Raw genomic sequence first — 22651 nt, 5'->3', positions numbered from 1 at the left:
TAAGCTTTTAACACATGGACCTTTCGGGGACATTCTGGAAATAATTGTAGCAAGCCTATAACAACAAATTCTACACAAATTCCTACAAAAACTCAACAAAAAGGAATTCTTTGAGCTCATTCTCTGAATCAGGATTATCTTGATTTAAAAAAAAAGAATGTAAAGAACAACTAACAAAGACATAATGAAAAAAGAAAACTGAAGACTACCATATTTCCAAAACAAGATGCAAAAGTTCCTAACAAATTTTTAGAATGAAGAACTGGGCATAGTGGTTCACACTTGTAATCCCAGCACTTGGGAATTTGAGGCAGGAGGATGTGGAGTTTGAGGTCATCCTGGGCTACATAGTGAGTTCCAGGCCAGTCTGGCTACATAGCAAGACCCTGTCTCCAAAAAGAAAATTACAATCATATCCAAAATGTATACAAAAAGGGTACTACTTTATGGTCATGTGTAATTTATCTCAGAAATGGAAGGTTGGTTTGACTTTTGAAAATTAATGCAATTCACCACATGATTTTCTCAATACATAAAGAATATTTTAGCAAAATTTACCATCCATTCTTGAATAATAATAAAAAAGTTCTCAGCAAACTATGAATGAGACTATCCTCTACTTGATAAAGGGCATCTAAGAAAAACCTACAACTGACATTATAAGTGACATTGAAGGTTTTTTTTCCCCTATGATCAGAAATGAGGCAAGGATATTTGTCTCTCACCAATCCTATTCAACAGTTTACTGAAGATTCTAGATAATGTGGTCAGATAAGAAAATGAAATTAAAGGTACTCAGATTAGACTGGAAGAAATAAAAATGTTTCCCTTTGCTAATAATATGTGTGTTCATGTCTCCCCAAAATTGAATGAATAAAGCAAATATAGGATGCATACACAATGGAATATCATTCAGCCTGTAAGAAGAAGAAAGCTCTGCCTTAGTCAAACACATGGGTTAACCCCATGCATAATAGGCAAAGTGAAATAATTTCGGCACAGAAATACAAATGGGCACTGTATGACCTCACTCACATGTGGAATCTAAAAAACTGAGCACACAAATTCAGATGGTAGAATTTTCCTTGCTAAGGACTGGTAAGTGTGAGAAATGGAAGGAAATTTGGTCAAAAGGTACAAAGATTCAGTTATGCAAAATGAATGAGTTCTGGAGATCTAAGTACTGCATGGTGACTACAGTTTTTAATATAATATTACATACTAAAAATTTGCTAAAGGAATGGATTTTAAGTCTTCTCATTACAAAAAAAAGAGGAGAAATTGGCCTGGAGTGAACAACAGAATGTCCAGTAATAATATCCACTAAACAAATATTTAGATAACCCAGCAGCAATATGTATGTTTGCAGGAATGTAAATGGAATTTAAAATTTGGTGAGATATTCTGATTAGCCCAGGAAAAGAGTAAAAAGTACTAATTGATTTTAGAAAAAAGTGCTAGTAGATTTTAAAAACTACGTGTGATTTCTAGAATAACCAAAAAATAACAAGAAAGTTAATGTCAAATCCCCAAGCTTATAGAGCAAAGAACTAAAATCATAATATGTGAGATGATGGATATGTTAATCAGCTTCAATGTAACAATTTTACAATGTATAATATAGCAAAACACTGTTGTTCATCTTAAATACATAACAATTTTCTTTGTCAAGTATTCATCAATCAACATGGAAAAAAGATTAAAGTCAATTATATCACCTAGGCTAAATTTTAAAAATATTAAAAAAATCACTGAGAAAAATTTTAAATGATCAATATGATATACATGCCTTTTACATCTACAGATATATGAACTAATGTATTTGATACAGATTTGAAATAATTTCAAACAGACATAATATTGTAAACTACAAATACTTTGGGACTGTATTGATGAGCAATAAATAAATTAAGAAATGAACATAAAACCAATCAGTGAATCAAGGAGAAATAATTTTAGACTAAGAAAAGTCATGAAAGGTAGGCAGGAGACTGTCACTCACAGACTGGGGGTTGTTATATGAGAATAGTGGGAAAGTGCTGGGAAACTGATTAGGCCTGGAAAATTGTTGTGATGGCTTATTGCCAGGAGTAAGGAAGGGAGGTAAAGTGACAATTAGGTCAGTTGGTTGCTCAACCGACTCTTGGCCCCTGGCGACAATGTTATGACATTTTTATCATTCTTTGGGGCCTGCTGTGATTTTTTTCAGTAATTGATGGGATGTTTCCAGTCAATAGTCCATGATGGGGAGGGGATATGGTCCTAACATGGTACTCCTTACACTTGCCCTACCATTCCTGTCTTTTGATGTATCTATCTCTATCATCTACTATCTACCTATCTATCTGTTGGAAAAGAGACAATGATATTTCTTTTAACTATTTTATGCTGAGGTGGGGTGTTGAGGTCTCTTAAAGGGAAGGGATATTTGCAAGGTCTTCTTGCTTTAGACACCTGTAGCAATCCATTAGAGGAATAGAATTGAATTAAGCTGCACTTGATTATTATCCCGGATGAAAGCTTAGAGCCTCTGGGAAGCAAAGTGAGAAAGTGTTTGAAAGATACAATGTCCAATAGTCAGCAGAGGACTCATAGCATCCATTTAGCCAGGAAGAGCACTGTACCCAGCTGTCTGTTGTTTGTTGTTGGAGATTGGCAGTGCATTCCCAAGTCTCTTAACAGCATCACAAACAATCCCAGACTGATTGACATAACAACAGCATTCTTCCTGTAAGAATAGACATACTATCCTCTTTTTAGCAGTTAGGAGATCAAGAGCTCAACAGTTTTGGAGGACTAATCCTGTCAAAGAGTCAAACTGATTACAGGGTGAAATCCTGACTCTGGGGTGAGAATAATTGGGTGAATTACTCCTTGTAGAGGTTATTCACGTCCTTTGTTAAGTTTACTCCTAAGTATTTGATTTTTTTTGAGGCCATTGTAAATAGAATTATTTCTATATATTCCTTCTCAGTCTGTTCATTGTTGGTGTATATAAAAGCTAATGATTTTTGTAAGTTGATTTTGTATCTTACCACCTTGCAATAGCTGTTTATGGTGTCTAGGAGTTTTTGGGTAGAGTTTTTTGGTCATTATTCATAGAATCAATCATCTGCAAATAGGGATATTTTGACAGTTTCTTTTCCTATTTGTATTCCTTTTATTTCTTCTTCTTGCCTAATTGCTCTGGCTAGGAATTCTAGTACTATGTTGAATAGGAGTAGGGAAAGTAGGAACCCTTGTCTCATTCCTGATTTTAGGGAGAATGGTTTCAGTTTTTTACCATTAAGTATGGTAAGTATATAGCCTTTATAATGATGAGGTACATTCCTTCTATTCCTAGTTCTCTTGGAGATTTTATCATGAAGTGTTGTTGGATCTTTTCAAAGGATGATCAAGTGGTTTTTGTCTTTGCTTCTATTAATGTGCTGTATGACATTTATAGACTTGCATATGTTGAACCAACCCTGCATCCCTGGGATGAAGCCAACTTGGTCATGGTGGATGACCTTCTTAATGTATTGCTGGATTTGATTTGCCATTATTTTATTGAGGATTATTTCATTGGTGTTTATTAAGGTGATTGGCCTATAGTTCTCACTTTTGGAGGTGTCTTTGTCTGGTTTTGGAATGAGTGTAATACTGACTTCATAAAATGAGTTAGGCAGTTTTCCTTCACTTTCTATTTCATGGAACAGGTTAATAAGGGTTGGTATTAGTTCTTCTTTAAATATCTGATAGAATTCAGCATAGAATCCATCAGGTCCTGGACTTTTCTTTTTGGGAGACTCTATTGCTGCTTCAATTCATTTTGTGTAACAAATCTATTCTGGCAATTAATATCCTCTTGGTTCAGTTTGGGTGGTCATAAGTATCTAGAAACCTGTCCATTTCTTCAAGATTTTCAAATTTATTAGAACATTAGTTCTCAAAGTAGTCTCTGATGATTTCCTGGATTTCTTTGGCATTTGTTGTTATCCCCCTTTTGTATTTCTTTTTTTTTAATTTTTATTTTATTCATATGTGCATACAATGTTTGGGTCCTTTCTCCCCCCTTCCCCTGCCTCCTCCCTTATCCCCCCATCCCTTTCCTCTCCCTCCCACCCCCTTGCTACCTGGCAGAAACTATTTTGCCCTTATCTCTAATTTTGTTGAAGAGAGAGTATAAGCAATAATAGGAAGGACCAAGGGTTTTTGCTAGTTAAGATAAGGATAGCTATACAGGGAGTTGACTCGCATTGGTTTCCTGTTCATGTGTGTTACCGTCTAAGTTAATTCTTCTTGAACTAACCTTTTCTCTAATTCCTGGTCCCCTTCTCCTATTGGCCTCAGTTGCTTTAAAGTATCTGCTTTAGTTTCTCTGTGTTGAGGGCAACAAATGCTATCTAGCTTTTTAGGTATCTCACCCATTCTGATTTTACTGATTTGGGTTTTTTTCTCTTCTCATTTTAGTCAGGTTTGCCAGGGGTCTGTCAATCTTATTTATTTTTTCAAAGAACCAGCTTTCTGTTTCAATGATTCTTGGTATTGTTTTTTTGGTTTCTGTTTCATTGATTTCAGTCCTTATTTTTATTATTTCTCTCCTTCTGCTTTTTTTGGGATTTGTTTCTTCTCGTTTTTCTAGGAGTTTGAGATGTAGCAATAGATCATTGATTTGAGATCTTTCTGACCTTTTAATATATGCAATCATGGATATAAACTTTCCTCTTAGGACTGCCTTTGCTTTGTCCCATAGGTTCTGATGGGTCATGTTTTTGTTTTCATTAACTTCCAGGAACCTTTTAATTTCATCTTTTATTTCATCAATGACCCATTGATCTTTGAGCCATGTGTTGTTCAGTGTCCAATTGTTTGTATTTTTTTTACTGTTGTTTTTGTTGTTGATTTCTAGTTTTCATGCATTGTGATCAGATAGAATGCATGGGATTATTTCTTTTTTCTTATATTTGCTGAGGCTTGCTTTGTGTCCTAAGATATTATTAATTTTGGAGAAGTTTCTGTGAGCTGCTGAGAAGAATGTATATTGTGCAGAAGTTGGATGAAATATTCTGTAGACATCAGCTAGGTCCATTTGATCTGTGTTATGATTTAGTTCTAGAATTTCTTTATTGATTTTTTTCTGGATGACCTATCTATTGGTGATGGGGAGGGTATTAAAGTCTCCCACTACCACTGTGTTGGAGTCTATATATGTTTTTAGGTCCTTCAGAGTATGTTTGATGAAACTGTTGTGCATTGACATTGTGTCCATATATATTGATAATTGTTATTTCCATTTGATGTATTTCTCCTTTTATTAGTATAAGTGTCCTTCTTTATCTCATTTGATCAATGTAAGTTTGAAGTCTACTTTGTCCATGACAGTGCCATTGGCTTGGTAAATCTTCTTCCAGCCTTTCACCCTCAGCCAGTACTTGTTTCTGTGGATGAGATGGGTCTTCTGTAGGCAGCAGATGGTTGGATATTCCTTTTTTATCCATATTGCCAGACAGTGTATTTTTATGAGGGATTAAGTCCATTAACATTCAGTGTTTGTATTGATAGGTATGTGGTGATTCCTGTCATTCCTGTCTTAGTTGTTTAAGGGTTTGATTGTGTGCAGCTGAATCAGTGTTACTCTTTACTTTCTTGCCTTTTCTTCTCCTGTGATTTGGTACTGCCTGCCCTTCATGGTTTGTTTGCTTTCACTTTCTGTGTGCAGAATTCTTTGAAGAATCATTTGTAGTGGTGGCTTGGTCATCATATCTTGTTTTAGCCTCTGCTTATCGTGGAAGACTTTTATTACTCCATCTGTTTTGAAAGATAGTTTTGGTGGGTTGAGTATCCTAGGTTTGAAGTTATTTTCATTCAGTACCTGGAAGATGTCACTCCATACTCTTCTTGCTTTTAATGTTTCCATTGAGAAATTTGCTCTGATTTTGATGGGTTTACCTTTATATTTTATTTGTTTTGTCTCTCTTACAGCTTCAGTAGTCTTTCTCCATTCTCTGTGCTTCTTGTTTTAATGATAATATGTCATGGGGTAGTTCTATTTTGGTCAAGTCTGTTTGGTGTCCTGGAGGCTTCCTGTACCTGAATGGGCATAGTTTTCTCTAGATTTGGGAAATTTTCTGTTATTATTTTGTTGAATATATTATTAATTCCTTTTCCTTGCATCTCTTCTCCTTCTTCAATACCCATGATGCTCAAGTTTGGTCTTTAAATGAGTCGGTGAGTTCTTGCATATTCCTTTCACAAGTCTTGAGTTGTCTGACTAATAGTTCTTCAGTTTTTACTTTAATTTCCATTTCATCTTCAAGATCTGAGATTCTGTCTTCTGCTGTTCTAGTCTGCTGGAGTGACCTTCCATTTTGTCTTGTATTTCTGTTTCATTCTATTTTCAGATGTTTTCCATATCGTGGGCCACTTCCTCTTTAATATTGTCAATTTTCATCCTTAATTCATTTTCTCTGTATTTATGGTGTTCTCTTTTTCATTTTGGTGTTTATTTAGGGCTTCTATGAGTTCATTTATTGGTTTTTGTGCTTTCTCATATTCTTTATTTTTGTTGTCTTGGAATTTCTTGATTGCCTCATATACGTTTTGGTTGACCATATCTAGTAACATCTCTATGAAATTCTCAATGATTACTTTTAGGATTTCTTCTTTCAGAATGTTCTTGTGGGCTTCGTTGGGTTCCTTCGTATAGTTTATCTTTGTTTTTTTGGTGTCTGGATCTTTGTATATGCTATCTTCATTTCCCTCTGAATCCTTTAAAAATTCATTTTTGTGGGAAGAATGGTTTCCATCCCTTTTCTGTCTTCCCATCATTCCACTTGGTACTATTTCTGTCCCTGGTCTATGTGTAATTTGGTATTAGCTAACTTACAATTGTAAAACTAACAAAACCACTAAAGAAAAAGATAAAAAGAAAAGGAAAAAGAAAGAAAAAAATGGGGAACCAACTAAATCAACAGGGAGAGATGGTGGACAATCAGTGAACAAGACAAACAAACCCTTAAAGAAACTGAAAAAAAAATTTTCCTTGTTTAAGAACAATAGAATTTCAGTCTTAGTAGTTCTGGTGTTACTCCTTTAGCATCCAGTCCTGTTTGTCTGTGTCTCCTAGGCAGGTTTGGAGCCTACATCTGGTGGTGCTGGAGCCCTCCTGTTTTCTCAGTGTAACATGGCATGGAGAAGCTTTTTATGGGCTGGGGTTTCAGGGTTTTGGACTCTTTTTCTTCTTCTTTTTTTTTTTGCCATGTGTGCCTCCAGCAGGAAAGTATTCTGTTTGTTCTGCTGAAGGTCTCTCAAGCATGTTTGGAGCTGGTGGCCAGGCAGGTGGTGGGGGGTGGCCCTGTGGGCTGGTTTTTAGGCCGTGGCTTGGTGGGGTGGTGGCCTGGTGGTCCTGTAAGGTGGCAACCCAGAGGGCCAGTGGGGCAAAGGCCTGGTGGGCTGGCAGGTCAGCTGGTGGGCAGCGGCGGGTGGCTGTGGCAGCCTGCCTGTTCTTTCAGTATATCATGGCATGGAGAAGGCTTCCACTGGCTAGAGGTTCAGGGTGTCAATGTTTCAGCTCTCCCTCATGATTTGTCTCAGCTAAGGGTATTTCCAGCATCTCAGCAAGGTCCCTGAATCACAGAGTTCATGCTGTCTGTGTCTGTGTCCCAGTTGCCATTTTGGATATTGTTGATGTACTTATTTAATTTATGAGACTAACATTTCATCTACTAATCCTTCAGGACATTTTATTTTTAAAATGCAAAGGCATCAGAGAATGGCATAATACAATGATCACTGGACAGTCTTCACTTATTTCTTTCTTAGTGCTTCACTAAGTACTTTATTTCAGTTGAAGGATAAATACCCAGGGGAAGGCAGGGACGGTGGGCCTGGCAGAACTAGAACCTCAGGAGCCATGTCCTTTCTTGTAGGGCAGATTTTAAATGGCAGGGTTGCCTAAATGGCAGTTTATTTTTCTTGTTTTCTTCTGAATATTTCAGATTACAAGTAGCAGAAATGCCAAGTTTTGACCATTTTTTTTTGTCAAAGGTTTAGAAACAATATGCTTGGATAAAACAGTCTTTTCTAGTGATGTAAAATGACTAAACTGACACATTTTTTAACTCTGCAAATGTTTGTACCACACATAGATAAAGTCTAGACACAGCTGTACACACATTTAATCACAATATATGGAATGTTAATTTAGAATTACTTAGAGTAATAGTAATTTTATTACACAGTTAGCAGGTGGTTTATTTAAGAGATATTTATATGAAGTGACACGTCAATGAAATTCGATTTAGTTAAGGTTTTCCTTCCTAAGTAGTTAAAAATTTGACAAGCTCAACAGAAAACATGAACAATTATTTTGATAAAATCTTTCCTTCAGCCAACTTTTTACAGATGTTACTCAGACAAAAGCAATATTCCAGTAGCCTTGTTATTATACACATAGATAATTAAACTTTAGTTTTACATCAGTGCACTAAATTTTGACCTTAGAAAAAAAATTTGGCAATGTTTAAATTATAGCCATCTGAAGTACATATATAAACTTTTGATAAACTTTTATAATTTGTACTTCAAAATAATTTATAAATATTTGAACTTAAATAAAATTTTGTTTCTTTTTTTAGTAAAATAAAATACTCTATTAGCCTCATATTTTTATACAGATTCAGGAAGAAAAACAATCTTAAACTGTTCCTCTATCCAGTAAAATATTTATAAAAACACATTTGTTAATAGATGCACTTATAAAAGAATTAAATGTAAATTACACTCATGTCAGAATGAAACAAGGTTACTGTCCATAGTCTTTTTTCTCCCTAAGACAAAGGATATGTTTTGAATGCTTGAAGTTTAATTAGAACTGGTTGACACAAAAATCCTGAAAAACTTATATTTCTTTCTTTTTTTCTTTCCTTCCTTTTTTGGAAAAGATAATTATTTATTTTTCATCTGTTTTTATTGTTGTGCTGAGTGGGGGAACATTGTGGCATTTATAAAAGTTCTTATAATGTATAAAACATATCAAATTTAAATTCTTCTCTTCCTTCATTCTCCCTCATTCCCCCTAATCCTCCATTCACTTATTCTTGGAATAGTTTCAACTGGTCTCATTTTTACATTTACATAAAAGTGTACACAGTATTTGCACCATATTCACCCTCCTACACCCTTTCCTCACCATCTCCACCCTCCCACTGGTAACAGCAATCCCCCCAGGCAAGATCTGTTCACCCTTGTGTTCTCCAATTTTGTAGAAGAAAACAAATTGACATTTATCCTTCTCTACGATAGCTGTATAGGGAATTTCTTTGTGGCATTTCCATGTATATATGCATTATCACATTATTTGGTTCATTTCCTCTTTTTTCTTCTCCTATATTAGTCTATTTCTTATGGTTTCGGCTGGTTTAAAACTTCTATATTCATTCTTATATAGAAAGTGCACCTTCTTAATTTTGTTCCCTTTCCCTAAACCTCTCAAATGTGATCTCCCCTTAGTGTGACCTATTTTTCATAATATTTGTGTGTTTGTATTAGGTGTACATTCCATATGAGAGAAAGCATGTGGCTTTGGCCTTCTGGACTTAGCTAAGTTCACTTAAGGTAACATTCTCCAGTTCCATCCATTTATCTGCAAAGGACAAAATTTCATTTTTAATGGCTGAAAAAAATTCCATTGTTTAAAAAAAATACATTTTCTTAATCCATTCTTCAGTACTGAGGCATGTTGGCTGTTTCCATAGCTTATCTATTGTGAATAATGCCATAATAAACATGCATGTGCAGGTGCCTTTATTTATAACATTTATAATATGATTTATAAAATCATGGGATTTATAATATTTAAATCCCATGATTTACATTCCTTGTGGGTATATACCTAGGTGTTTATTTTTTTGAGGAGTCTCCGTATTATTTTCCACAGTGGTTGTAATAATTTGCATTCCCACCAGCTGTATGTGTATGAGGGATCCTTTCCCCCAGTTCTTGCCAAAATTGGTTGTTGTTTGTCTTCTTGATAGTCATTCTAACAGGAGTTAGGTGAAATTTTAACGTGATTGTCATTTCCTTTATGGACAGGAATGGTGGGCAGTTTTTCATGTCATTTTAGCCATTTGGACTTCTTTCTTTGAAAAAAATCTAGTCTGTTCAATTGCCTTTTTCTTCATTGAGGAATTGATTATTTTTGAAGTTTATTTTTTTGAGTTCCCTGTATATTCTGGTTATGAATCCCTTGTCAGATGTACAGCTGGCAAAGACTTTCTCCCATTCTGTGGGTAGCTGCTTCAATTTAGAAAACATTATTTTTGTTTTGCAAAAGTAAAAAAAAAGTAATTTTTTTAATTTCATGTTGTCCCATTTGTCTATGATTTCTCTTAGTTGCTGAGCCACTTGAGTTCTTTTGAGGTCATTGCCTATGCCTATTGTTTCCAGTGTATTCTCTGCTCTTTCCTGCACTTGTTTCAAAGTTTCATGTCTTATATTAAGGTCCTTAATATATTTTGAGTTGATATTTTATAGGTGAAAGACATTGATCTAATTTCAGTTTTCTTCAGCAGAGATCCAGTTTTCTCTGAAAAAATTTGTTGAAGAGTCTGTCTTTTTTCTATTGTATCTTTTTGGCACCTTTGTCAAACATCAGGTGGGTATACCTACATGCATTCGTGTCTGGGTCTTCTGCTCCCCTGGTCTTCATACATGTTTTTGTGTAAGTACCATACTGTTTTTATTGCTAGGTAGTATAGTTTGAAGTTGGGTATTGTGACACCTTCTGGCTTGCTCTTTGTGCTCAGTATTGTCTGGGCTATTTGCAGTCTTTCTTTTTCCAAATAACTTTAGGGTTTGTTTTCCAAGCTCTCTTGTGTATGTCATTGAAATTTTGATAGAAATTATGTGGAACATGTAAATTACTTTGGTAATAGCTATTTTACCAAAAAATAATAGCTATTTTCATTGTGTTGATTCTACCAATCCATGAGTGTCAGAGATTGTTCCATCTTTTGTAGTCTTCTTCAATTTCTTCCTTCAGTGGTTTACAGTTTTTCTTGTAGAAGTCTTTCACATCACTTGTTAAGTTTATTCCTAGGTATTTAATTTTTGGAGGCTGCTGTAAATGGAAAAGTTTTTCTATATTTTTTCTCAGTCAACTCATTGTTGGTGTATAGAAAGGGTAATGAATTTTATAAATTGATTTTGTGTCCTGTGACTTTGCTGAACCTGTTTATGTTATCTAGGAGTTTTTTTGTATCTGTTAGATATAAGGTCATATCTTCTGCAAATAGGGATAGTTTGACCACTTCCTTTCTAATTTATATATTTTTATTTCTTCTTCCTGTCTTATTGCTCTGGCTAGGAATTCCAAAAGTATATTGAATAAGTGTGGAGAGAGTGGACACCATTGTCTTATATCTGACTTTAGAGAAAATAGTTTCAGTTTTTCCCCATTTAGTATGATGCTGGTTATAACCTTGTCATATATATCTTTTATTATGTTGAAGCACATTGCTCCTATTACTGTTTTCTTCAGAGACTTTATCATTAAAGTATGTTGAATTTTATCAAAGGCTTGTGCTGTTTCTATTGAGATGACCATGTAATTTTTGTCATTGTTTCTGTTAATATGCAGTATTACATTTAATGATTTGCATATGTTGAACCATATCTGCATCCTTAGGATGAAACAAACTGGATCATGATCTTTTTGATGTGTTGTTGAATTAAATTTGTCAATATTTCATTGAGGATTTTTGCATCTATGTTCACTAGAGAGATGGGCCTATAGTTCTCTTTTTTTGTTGTGTCCTTATCTGGATTTGGAACAAATTCTGAGTACAATTCTGCCTTCATAGAATGAGTTTGGTAGTCTACCTTCTCTTTCTATTTTGTGGGAGAATATAAGCAGTGTTGGAATTAATTCTTCTTGAAAGCTCTGGTAGAATTTAGTGAAGAATATGTAAGGCTCAGACTTTTTGTGGGGCGGTGATTCTTTATTGGTTCTTCAGTTTCATTGTGTGTTATGGATCTGTTTAAGTGAATAACTTCCTCTTGATTCAATTATGGATGGTCATATGAGTCAAGAAATAGGTCCATTTCTTCTAGATTTTCCATTTTATTGGAATATAGATTTTCAAAGTAGTCCCTGATGATTCCCTAGTTTTCCTTGTTGTTGTTGTTACCTTCCCATTTTTGCTTCTAATTTTATTAATTTGCGTATTTTCCCTCCTCATATTAGTTAAGTTTGCCAGGGGTTTGTCAATTTTGTTTATTTCATAGAACCAGCTTTTTGTTTCATTGATCCTTTGTATTTTTTTTGGTCTGAATTTCATTGATTCCTGCCCTTATTTTTATTATTTCTCTACTTCTGCTTGTTTTAGGTTTAGCTTCCTCATTTTTTTGAGGAGTTTGAGATGCAGCATTAGGTCATTTATTTCAGATCTTTCAGTGTTTTTAATATATGCAGTAATAGCTATATATTTTCCTCTTAAGACTGGCCTTGCTGTGTCCCAATTGGTCTGATAGATACTGCTTTCATTTTCATTAAAGTCCAGGAACTTTTTGATGTCCTCCTCATTTCTTCAATGACCCACTATCACAGAGCAACATGTTGTTCAGTCTCTAGTTGTTTGAGTATTTTCTGCTGCTACTGTTGTTGTTGAGTTTTAGTATTATTGCACTGTGGTCAGACAGCATGGAGGAATTATTTCAACATCTTGTATTTGGTGAGATTTGCTTTGTGACCTAAGATATGGTCTACTTTGAAAAAAGCTCTTTGGGCTGCAGAGCAGAATATATATTGTGCTGTTTTAGGACGGAATACTCTGTAGAGGTGTGTCAGGTCCATTATTCCCATGGTTTTATTCAATTCTAGAGTTTCTTTGAATTATTCTCTATGGTCTAGATAGCTTATCTAATGTTGATAGAGGAGTATTCAAGTCTCCTACCACCAGTATGTTGGTGTACATCTGCATTTTTAAGTCTAGTAGTATATGTTTAAGAAGTTCCATGCACCAACATTAGCCATATATAAGTTAAGAACTGATATTTCCTCTTAATGTGTTGCTTCTTGTATTCATATGGAGTGACCTTCTTTGTCTCTTTTGACCAATTTAGGTTTGAAGTTTATTTTATATGATATACGTGTTGCTACTCCTGCTTGATTTTGGGAGCCATTAGCGTGGTCAATCTTCTTATACTCTTTCACCCTAAGACCATGTTTGTTTCTATCCATCAGATAGGTTTGTTGTAAACAATAGAATGTCAGGTTTTCCTTTTTAATCCAGTGTGCTAATTGTTGTCTTTGGATAGAGAAGATGAGGCAATTAAATGTAGTGTTAATATTGAGAGGTATGTAGTGATGTCTGCCATTTAGTTGTTTTTGTTGTTTAAGGATTTGTGTGTGTGTGGCTAGTTCTATACTACTCTCTGATTACTTGTCTGTTCTTTTAAGGGTTAATATTTCCCAATCTTTCATGTTTATGTTTGTTTTCATATTCTGTTTGTAGGATTCCTTTCAGAATCTTCTGCAGTAATGGTTTGGTGGTCAAATAGTGTTTTAGTTTCTGCATATCATGGAAGACTTTTATTCCTACATTGACTTCGAATAGTAGCTTTGTAGGTTGAGTATCTGAGGACTGAAGTTATTTTCTTACAGTGCTCAAAATATCTCATTCCATGCCTTTTTTGTTTTCAGGATTCTGTTGAGAAATCTGCTGTGTTTTTTCGATGGATTTACCTTTACATGCTATTTCATTTTTCTCTCTTACAGCCTTCAATATTCTTTCCTTGTTCTCTGTGTTACCTGTTTTAACTATAATATGCCATTGAAAGCTTCATGTTTGTTTGGTGTCCTAAAGACTTCCTGTATTTGAATGGGCACTGCTTTCTTTAGATTTGGGATGTTTTCTGCTATTATTTTGTTGAATATATTATATATCCCTTTTGCTTGCATCTTTTCTTCTTCTTCAAGGCCTATGATTCACAGATTTGGTCTTTTAATGGAATTACAGAATTCTTGTGCATTCCTTTTAGAGCTCTTGAGACTTTTGTCTGTGAATTCTTCTATTTTTTCTTTATACCTATTTTGTCTTAGAGCCCTGAAATTCTGTCTTCCACTTTTTCTGGTGTGCCAAAGTGGCTTTCAACTGTATTTTTTATTTAATTTAAGGAACTTTATTTCCAGGATTCTTCTTTGATTCTTTTTTTGGATACTTTCCACATCTCAGCTAAACTCCTATTCATATCTTGTGCTGTCTTCTTTATTTCATATATCTCTTTTTTAATAATCTCCTTAGTTTCATTTATGAGTTTGTTGAAATCCTCTCTGAGTTCACTTCACTGGTTCTGGGTCTTCTTGAGTTTTTTTTTTTTTAATCTGTGTTCCCTTGATATTCTTTTAGCTATTTTTGTAAGTCCTCTATAAATTCTTCTTTAAGCTCATTGAACTTTCTAATCATCATTGTGCAGGTGTCAGCAAGTGGGGATTCATTTCCCTCACTTTCCACCAAATCCTATATTGAGTTATTGTTAGTATTTTGAGGAGTTGTGTTCCCATAGCTTCTTCTTCTTCCCATGTTTCTATTTTGTGCTTTGCTCCAGTGTTGTTGATTAGCTAGTTGAGGTTATTATCACCTATTATCTTTCCCTGGACTAATTTCTGTGCTGTGACTGGCTTAGTGATATCTAGGTTGTTGTACAATTTCTGTTCCCTGAACTACAGGTAAAATTTTGCAGTAACAAATTCACAAATTCTGTGCTAGACTAGTTATTTACATAATATATAGAAAACCTCTTGGTGATATTATTTATAATCAATGGTTATTTGGGGCATAACAGCTTGGATAGAGATAGATACTTAAGTATTTAAAAAATTGTGCTAGAGAAGAAGGTAGAAAAGGGAGATGGGGAGAGTGGGGGAAGGAGTGTGAGGTGTGGGGGCTATAGTGTAATAAGGCCCTAATGTGTGCTAAGGTGTTGTTTAGTCATTGTGTGTGATGGTGCTATTGTCAGGGATTGTAGAGGGATAGAAAGGATGAGGGTCACATGTAATGTTCATATAAAAGATTATTCAGTGGGTGGTGAGTGTTGAGGAGGTTGGGAGTAGTTCAGGGAAGGGAAGGGGAGGAGAGGAATGTAAGGAAAAGAAAGGAAGGGAAAGAAGAAGAAGAGAGAATAGAAAAAAATTGGGGGAGAGAAAGAAATGTGAATCAAAAGAGGGCTAACTGAATTGGTGTTTGGACAAAAAGAAAGGGCTGATAAGTAACTAAAATGGAAGAAAAAATGAAAACATTAAAAATTCATTTATATATATGTACATGTAAAATCAGTTCAATGAATGTTTTGAACTCTTATCTCTGATTAAAAATCCAGATGCTGACACATTTTTTACAGGGTCTTTGTGTCACTGACCCTTCTTAACACTGCTATGCTGGACTGCATGGCAATGGATGTTGATCCTCCCTATCAGATAGCTTTGGACTGTCTGAGCACAGGGCATTAGAGCCCAGGCTTTCCTTGGCATCATGGGCCCTGTGGTGCAGGTAAGTCTGCAGAATTGGTCCTGTGGGGAGCTGGTATATCAGAAGTTGCCAGCCCCTTCCACCTACAGGGCAGGCCTCAGAGCTACAGTGGAGCTCTTCTCTAAGAACTCTGTCAGTTTAAGCTTGCTCTAGGTTTCTTCAAGGTGGTGCAATGTGTAGTTTTCAGCATAGTGCTGCTGGGTTGTGCCACCCTCACACAAGCTAGTTCATCTCTGTGGTCTGCCCCTCCAGATGGGGAGGGGATATATTCTCTCTGTGTATTTGGTCACCAGTTTTGTCTGGCTGGTAGGGAGTTTGCAATGTGCCCCCCAACTGTACTACATGGAGCAGGTCCAAGTTTTCCCAGATGCTTACCTACCTCTTTCTGCAGTTCTGTGTCAGGTTTTTGTTTTATCAACAAGCTGGGAAGGAAAAAAAGAGAAAAAGAAAATGAAATTAAAAAAAAAGTGGCTTCCCAGCCAGTGAACCACTGGACCAGCGACTGACTGTCTCACTACTTGACTGTTATGCCCTATAAAAAGCCAATTTAATGGTTGGTCATTGAATGTTATGTGCACACTATGTATTGGTGGTATATTAGTTGACAGAAAAAGGAGGGTTACCTGATTCTTGCTACCAGGAGAATCTGGAGTACTTCTCTGAAATGAGGCAGGTCAAGGTCCCATTGTCTATCAGTTATTTGCCCTCTTGGTCTCTCCTGGTTTTTCTTAAAAGTAGCAACAGAAAAAGTGAAGAAGAGAAGATAAGAGAAACTTTTAATTTTTTTTACATTTACTCTGTTCACACTAACAACAATAAAGTTAGTAAATATGTTAAATTGACTAAAAAAGAAAATATTATAAGCAAACTTGTAGCTGCTGCTGAAGACATGCTTAGATGGAAGCTTAGAGGGTTAAATGAAAAGAAGACAGTCTGAAAATTTAATGACCTAAGTATATAGCAGGTAGACAAGGAACAGCAAGAAAACACCTAAAGAACATAAAATAAGGAAAATTAAAAGAGAAATTGATAAAAACAAAACTGTTTTGATAAAGCCAAGTTGTTCTAAAAAATTTAATAAAATTGACATCCTCCTGAAGTCATTCATTGATCAAGAATTTGAACTTGTAACACATTCTCAGAGAAGGAAATTCAATGCAGAAGGGAGGACTGAGGGCAAATATTAAATAATAGGCAAAGCAATTTCTTAATAAAATAGGTACAATAAAATTGAAATTGACTGGATAAAATAATAATGATATGGTTTGTGACTAATTTGGGGACATCAATCAAGATGGAACAAAATTTTATAATGGACAATTACTACATGCAGAGCAGGGCTAGAGAATCCAGGCTGAAGAACTAAAATGTCCTTGAATTTTTCTTAAGAAAAAAGGATAGTGAGAAGTGGAAACATATTTATGACTGTGTTAAAAAATGAGGACAATAAGCAAAGACATACAGCATTTCTTCCAAGTAACAAGAGATGTCAAAGGAGGAATAGAGATGTTGCAATCAATGCAAAAAGAGACAGGCAAGAGGAAGAAGGGGCCAGGACAGAAACTTCTACCTTCTTTCCCACCCTCCCTCATATAATAGCTACTGAATTTACATATGAGCCCAAATGCTTAGAAAAGGTTTAAAATTCTTTATTTTCCCTTACCAGTAAGTGTGGTTTTGTGACTGTACTCTGTTCAAGTACTTCTACTTTTCAGGGAATTATTTCTCAAAATGTAATGGGACCTAGTTCTTTGTCATTTTTCTTCCCCTTTCTCCATTCTGAATCTCGGAATTTCAATGTGATGGGTGGAAGTGTAGCATCCTTTTGTTACCAAGAGGTCAAGAGTCACTGGAGCAGTGAGTTGGAGCCTCTGTGTGACACTCTTCCTGCCCTGGATGACCTACTTAAAATCCCTGTTTATTTGAGAAAGAAATCAATTTCCACCTAGAATATCTGTTTTGGGTTTTCCATCATGAACAGCCGAAACCTACTCCTATACAACATGAAGAAAAGCACAAAGTACAAAGTCACTCAGTAAGCACCATGGACATAAATAGACATAAAAGATGAAATATGCATATATGTTAAGTGCATATTAAATAAAGTACTTATTAAAGGCAGAAATACTTAGATTGGATTCAAAAGCACTTAAGTTTATGTTATTTAATCCCATAGCTAAATATAAGCACAATGGAAGGTTGAAACTGATTGTTTTATTAAATAAAGTAATTCTTTTACAGGAAAAAAATGCAAGTGCCTGAAGTTTGGTTATGCTGTTTAGTCATAATCAGAAACAGGAAATTCAAGAAAAAGATTAATTTTGAGGAAATGGTAATGAGCTCAGATAGACACTCTTAAAATGTAAACTAAAGGTCAGAAGAGTTAAGAAGTTTGAGTGAAGACAAGTAGAATAAATAACAGAGTTAGGTAGGGGTCTGTGTTGTAGTACAGTGGTTCTCAAACAACACCACAGGTGTCTGAGGCCCACCACAGAGTTTCTATTTCAGTAGATTGCATTAAAAAGCAATTCAGTTTTATATTCTTTAAAACCCAGACCTAAAATATGAGGACACTGCAAGGCTGAAAGTAACTTTTGTTTCATTAAATAAAATTAATAGTTTTATAGGCAAAGCATCAACAAATTGCCAATGCCTCAAGTTTGGATGTGGTTGTTTTTTCATAATCAGAAGCTATAACACTTAATGTAACACTGTAAAGCTGTAACAAGTAGCAATTACTTTAAGCTTGGTGGTCTCAATTATGCATAATTATTCTCATGATTTTATTTTTTCTCTCATGATTTTAAAGACAGTTTTAATGGGTGATATCACCCATAAAGTTTAACAAGAACATGTTTAAACAAAACCACTTGTCCTATAGAAGCTTAAATGTACCATTTATTTTAGAGAGCACACTAAACAGTGAGTGCATTGATTGTGCAAGGTGAGAAAGACATCTACCATATCTCAAAAACATAAGATGATGATAGTATATTTGAAGAGCAGAAGGAATCAATAGGCCAAGAAATTTTGCTAAGTTTAAGAAAAATGGCAGATGAACTGAAATTAGCCCGCAAACACACATACTCAAATTGTACTTCTGTTTTTAAAATCAGTTTACCAATGAAACACTGATTACCTCTCCACAAATGAGGTGAGATATTCCAAAGGTCATACTTTGGAAAAATATTTCCAAAGTATTAAAATTAAATAGTTAATTTTGAAACTTGAACATGCATGAGAATGGTATGGTATCTGATAAAAGTGTAGTCATCAGAAATATGGAGAGATTTACACCACTGGATTAAGCAACAGGCAGACTTATCAGTCACAATTAAGGCAATAGAGGAGGTTCCTGGATGTGTCCCATGACTAAGCAAGAAATTCAGCTTCAATGAATTGTCTAAGATTTGGAAATCAGAAAATGTGAGAAAAGGGCTGGAAGAAAGCACATTTAGGAGATGAATATTAGGTTTATTATTTCTCTCTCTTACTGTGTGTGTGTGTGTGTATACATATGTGTATTTGTGTAATTTAGGTTGCCCCTAAGAAGGAAAAGAAGATTAAATAGCCCTTGTCAAGGGTCCCAAGTTGAAGTACCAGCCCCAGCCCTCCCCTGCTGCAGAAGCCTGACGTGCAATTAAAAACACACAACTACACGTCGTGAAGTGTGCCTCCCTTGTTCTCACCAGAGCCATTTTTCCCACTGTAAGAAAAGTGAAGAAAAAATCTCTTACCCATGCAGCTATTCCTAACAACCTACTTTTCTACAAAATAAACTCTGGGACCAGCTGACACCTCTGAAATATACATCTTGTGCCTTGTGGTTTCTAAGCAAAAAAAATCTGTCCTTCAAGTGAAGTCAAGGCTTAATATTGACTGGTGTATAATGATACTTAGTAGGTATTTGTTGAAATGAAATGAGCAAGTGTGGTAATCTGCCTGCAAAATTGTTTCCTTTACATTCAGTAATACCTGGTTTAAAGAGACCTATCTTACTTAATATCCAACAAGTCTAGTCAAGTGTGTGTGTCCATCCAAAGAAGGAGAAGACATGGCTAAGTATGCTATGAAGCCTTGTGCTTTCACTTCCAGGACATCAACTAAACCATTGTTTGAATCCATAAACAGCTGTGATCTAGGAGCAGAGGAGAGCAACTAAATCATTGTTTCTACTAACATGTTATGTAACAGCTATTGTGCAATGTGCATTTAATTCAAGCACATTTATGAAATAGAAACAACCATATTTTCCAAACAGAAAGAAATTGAGAGAAAGAGAAATGTTCAAATAACACAGAACTTTCTATCTGCACTTCAAACAAAAGTATGGTATAGCCAAGGACTTTGGAAGATATTGCCTTATACACTGGAGGATTGGCTCAGGTACCAAATCTGATCTGTCTCCTTTTATTGTAAATGAATTTTGTTTTAAAAAACCACATTCACTCATTAATTTACCTATTGTCTATAGTATCTTTAATCAGAGTAGTATAAGTTACAGCAGAAACCATCTGACCCAGAAAGATGAAAAATATTTATTATCTGTCCTCTACAGAACAAGTTTGTCAATCCCTTCCTAAAATGAATGAAAGGTTAAGCATAAATGTCTGCCCGGGTCACTATTTACTTTGAGAACTAGAGCAGCTGATTTTGAACCTATCTGGGAACTCTCTTATGGAGAAGAGGGCAGATAGAAAAAAGAAGACAACCTGGTTTTGGAGCCCTATTGGCCTGAAATGAGATTCTTGGCCTTTTACTTATTAGCACTTGATGAAAAACAAGCTGCTTACCCTCTCTCTCCCTGTCTCTAAAATGGGAATACCAGGTGAGGGTAGAAAGAGAAACTGAGATTCTAATACCAGACAATTAGTTGTCCCATCTAAGTCCCATATTCAGGGAGCTGGCAATTTCCTAGGAAGAAATTGTTATTGTTAATGAGAGCATCCAAAGAGTTATATCTTGTTTCCTTTGTAGCTTTTGCTGTAGCTTCAACACAATCAAGCATTGTACATTATCATAGGACTCCAACAGCTTAAAATTGTCCTTTATGAAGTTTCCCAGCTTAAAACATTAAGAATTTAAGTTATTTCAGAGTGCTCTTTCAATTCTTTCTTTGTACATTTGTAAATAGTGATGTCTGATAAATATAGCCATCTTCCAAATATAGAAGTTACTTTCATTTTAGGTGAATTTTCCCAGATGACTTTGCCATGTAGCTAGTTGTGGTGGCTGTGTATGACAGTGTACTCTGAGTTACCTAAAGCTTTTGCTGAGCTTTCTACTCCCATATAGAAAAAAAAGGGTTTAGGGCTCCTAAACTCATATGCAGTACTCCTTAGCTCCTACTGAAGAAAAATGCCCCTCTTTGACTCTTTTTTCTGATTCCAAGTCTGTCAAAGAACTGAAAGGTAGATAATAGTATGAAAAGTAAAAAACAAACAAACACCAAACCCAAGAACCACAACAAAAAATTTGCCTTTAATGGCCAGAGCAACAGAGCCATATATCCTTAACACAAGTTTTGGCTTTGTAAAATAATTCATACAAAAATAGTGCAATGGTTCCAGAGGCAACTTCAGTGCTGTAGTGCTAGATTCTTAAGAATTTAAGTTTAAAAACGAAGGCTTTCTGTCTTAGGTATTGCAAAGAAGATGTGCCTTCTCTGCTCCAAGTCTGTTCATCCAATCATATTCAAATATGCAAATAAACCTCAGCCTCATGCAGATAAAAAGGAAGAAACAAACCAAATACTGTATCAGAACCAAATTGCTGAGCCTGTCACCTCTGTTCCCAGAATCGAATCAGAAATGCAGTCCTCTGGGAAGCCAGACTTACCTAACCCCCTCGCCAATTTGAAGATTCATTATACTAAGGTTAGTATAACTTTTATGTGCTGTTTTCCTCAGGTTTGTAAAGAGTACATCTATTAAAGTATAAAATGTCAATTTAACTAAATTCTGTAAGGAACCCTTTGTAAATACAAAAACAAAAGGATTTTAAAATTAAAATCTGGGTTTAGTGTCCTGAATAAATAGTGAATTTAAAATCAGCAAATCAGACAAATTTCCATAAATTTATGTTTAAAATAACTCCAAGTGAAAGGAGTTCTGTTCTGTGTGAAACATTCATATACTAGAAGTCAGTGGACTTTAGTAACTTGTTCTATTAACTTCAGTACTGCCAGCCTGTTTGAGAAGTGAGGCAAATAGTCACTGGGAGAAATTACTAGAATGAGTCAAGCAAGTGGGAATTTATTAAAGGAGAAGCAGAGCATACCAAAATAATATAACTTCCCTCTGCTTTTAATAAAATGAATGTTAGTAACAGAGGATTTAAGTATGATAATTGGATGAAGTCTGTTTCATAAAACTTCAAATAGACTTGTATAATTTTGCATATTTTGGGAAAGAAACCATGCATATTTATTTCTCCAGACAATTTACTATGAGAGCACATGTGTAATTGTTAACTGGTAAGTACTTAGAGAAACAAGAACAAGAGCCAGATTTAGACTTCAGAATCTGCAGCTTTAGAGAAGTAAGAGATGGGTCTTGCTGCTGTTGCTCTGAGAGTTCTCTGAACTTTGGCCTATTTCACAGATAAGTGCCTGTGTTCCTCACACATCCCAACACTCCAAAGTGAAAATTGAGACAAACAAAAACAGTCTAACCCACATCATTTTCTCTTGATAGTGGACCAGCGCTGCAATTAGTTTGAACTCTTTAACATGCAGAGGATGATGCTGTTTTGTCTGAGTAATTGTATTGGTGTAAACAGGCAAACAAGGAGGCTTGTCCCCTATCCATTTTATATCAAATCCCTAACATCATAGTGTACTCACATCCAGCATGTATAATCTTGATAGCTGTCATTGGAGAATTTTTAATCACTAAGTAATTCATAGTTAACATACCAATGGATTTAAACCTTGGAGTGGTATTTAGTATATTCTCCATCAGGGTCGAACTATTAATAATTTATCTTTAAATATCAAGTAAGGAGGAATTGTCTGAATGAAAATACATGTTAAAACAGGTTACAACAAAGGCACCTGCAGACCATGTTTATTGCAGCACTATTCACATTAACTAAGTTATGAAACCAGACAAAATGCCCATCTACTGATGAATGGATTAAGA

This window comes from Castor canadensis, chromosome 13 (genome assembly GCF_047511655.1).
Source record: "Castor canadensis chromosome 13, mCasCan1.hap1v2, whole genome shotgun sequence".
Classification (NCBI taxonomy): domain Eukaryota; kingdom Metazoa; phylum Chordata; class Mammalia; order Rodentia; family Castoridae; genus Castor; species Castor canadensis.
Note: the sequence above shows the minus strand (reverse complement) of the source record.